Raw genomic sequence first — 2,315 nt, 5'->3', positions numbered from 1 at the left:
ACTTTTCAACACTTTAAAGAGGTCCTTGCAGCAGATTTGCCCAATGCAATGCATCATTTGATTTCTTGACTGCTTCTTCCATGGGTGTTGCTGTGATGCTCGAAGCTATGCCACCAGTATTCAGATACCAGCAGGGTCACTCACGGAGGACAGGTTTCAGCTGAGCTTCCAGACTAAGACAGACTAGGAAGAAGGACCCAGCAGTCTACTTCTGAAAAGAATTAGCCAGTGAAAACCTTATGAATAGCAGCGGAACATTGCCCAGCATCACACGGAAACCACCACCTGCAGACAAACTGACAGACAGGTGGTGGAAAAAAAGAGTACTCCAACTCTAAGATAGGCAAAAGTCAAGAACAGGCAATTCACAAAATTAGAACCAATAAATATATGAAAGACATTAAATTTTACACTTATGGAACCAAATGCAAATTAAATCAAGAGCCTCTTAAAAAGATGATAAAAATTAGGAAGCTTGACAACATCCAAGATGAGTAAGGAGATGCAGACACAAGCAGGCATTCTGTTGGTGGAAAATTAGTAAATAAAGATCTTTCTAGGTGACAGTCTGGTAACATCTTCCAGAATCTTACAAACGTGCATTCCCTTTGATCCAATAGTTGTATTTCTGCAGATTTATTATAATGAAATAATCGAGGATACGTACAGATTTACATGAAAAAGCTTATATTGCCCACAGAAGTGAAAAACTGGAAACCCTAAAAGCCCAACAATTTATGGATTGGTTGAACACATTATGATAACCGATACAGCCATTAAAAATGACTACCTATCTGCTATTAATTTACTTGGAAAATCTGGGACATTATTGCGAGGATATGTTCACATTTTACTACTAAAAAACAAACACCTGCACGAGTACATGCTAAAAGTCTCTGAGTTTATATACCAGTACATTGTTATTTCTGGGTGACCAGGCTGTGGGTTTTTCTTTTATGTATCTTTACGTAGGACAGTTTTACGGGGAGCAGACATGTTTTAAAAGCAGGTATTTTTCTTGCAATTAGAAAAACAAGGAAACAATCAGGTCGCGGAAGCAGGAGGGGCGTGGGGACGACCCCGCCCGGGCGGGCCGAGGTGCAGGATCCGGAGGCGCCCGACCGCACCAGGGAGCGGCGACCGGAAACGCGCCCCGGAAACTCGGGAATTCTGGGTAGCGAGCAGATGCCTCATGAATAACGTCGCTTCTAAGAAAAACGAATTCATCTTTGCTTTAACATATCTCCATTATCCTCAGCGCGGCCTGGGGACTTTTCTATCCTGAGATGCATGTAGGGGCGGGTGAGGGTATGGCTTTTTCCTGAAAATGTGGAACAGCCTTTCCCGCTCCTCCCTGCCGGCCGAACACACAAGAGGGGCTTCGAGGCTGCTCCTAGAGAGGCTAGTCTAGAGAGGGCGGCTTGGGGAGAGGCGGCGAGGGGAACGTCTGCAAGGTAGCTATTGTGTCTGGAGGCCGCCCAGCACTGGGGCGGGAGGCCGGGAGGAGCCGGGCTGCGAACCGCGGCCCGCCCTGAGCCTGCCGGCGCGGCGGCAGGCGAGAGTGCGCGTGCGCAAGCGTCTTTGGCGCCCTTGGCCTCACCCCGCCCCTGAAGGAAGGCACGTCTCAAGACTGGGTGGGGCTGCGCGTGCGCAGGCTCCCCTCGCTCCGTACCCCTCCCCCGCCCCTGCGGGGACGCCCGCAGTCCTCCCCACCTCCGCGGGGACGGGCGTCTCGGCACGGGAGGGGGAATGCGCGTGCGCAGGCTCCCCTCGCTCTGTAGTCCTCCCCCGCCCCGAGGGGACGGGCATCTCGGAAGGGGGCACTACGCGTGTGCAGCTCCCCTCGCTCCCGCAGCCCTCCCCCGTCCCTGCGGGGACAGGCGTCCGGAACTGGGCGTGGCTGCGCATGCGCAGCTCTCCTCGCTCCGCAGCCCTCACCCGGCCCTGCGGAGACTGGCGGCTCGGAACGGAAGGAGGACTGCGCGTGCGCAAACCCCTCCCTCGGTAGTCCTCCGCCCCTGCGGGGACGCGCGTCCCGGAACTGGGCGGGGCTGCGCATGCGCAGCTCCCTCGCTCCGTAGTCCTCCCCCGGCCCTGCGGGGGCGAGCGTCCGGAACTGGGCGGCCGGGAATGAGCAGTGGGCGGAGGCGGCGTGGGCTCGCTTTCCTCGCCCTGTAATTACCAGGCGGCGGGAGTCCCGCGAGGCTTTCGTCCGAGGCCGCGCGGCGGAGGGTGGGGAGACGGCCGGGCAGCTGCGGGCGCCCCCCCGGAGCGGGGCCCAGGCCTCGCGGGACGGCGGAGAGCCGCCGGGGCGG

The sequence above is a fragment of the Loxodonta africana genome, chromosome 26 (assembly GCF_030014295.1).
Source record: "Loxodonta africana isolate mLoxAfr1 chromosome 26, mLoxAfr1.hap2, whole genome shotgun sequence".
Lineage (NCBI taxonomy): Eukaryota > Metazoa > Chordata > Mammalia > Proboscidea > Elephantidae > Loxodonta > Loxodonta africana.
This window is presented reverse-complemented; position numbering follows the sequence as displayed.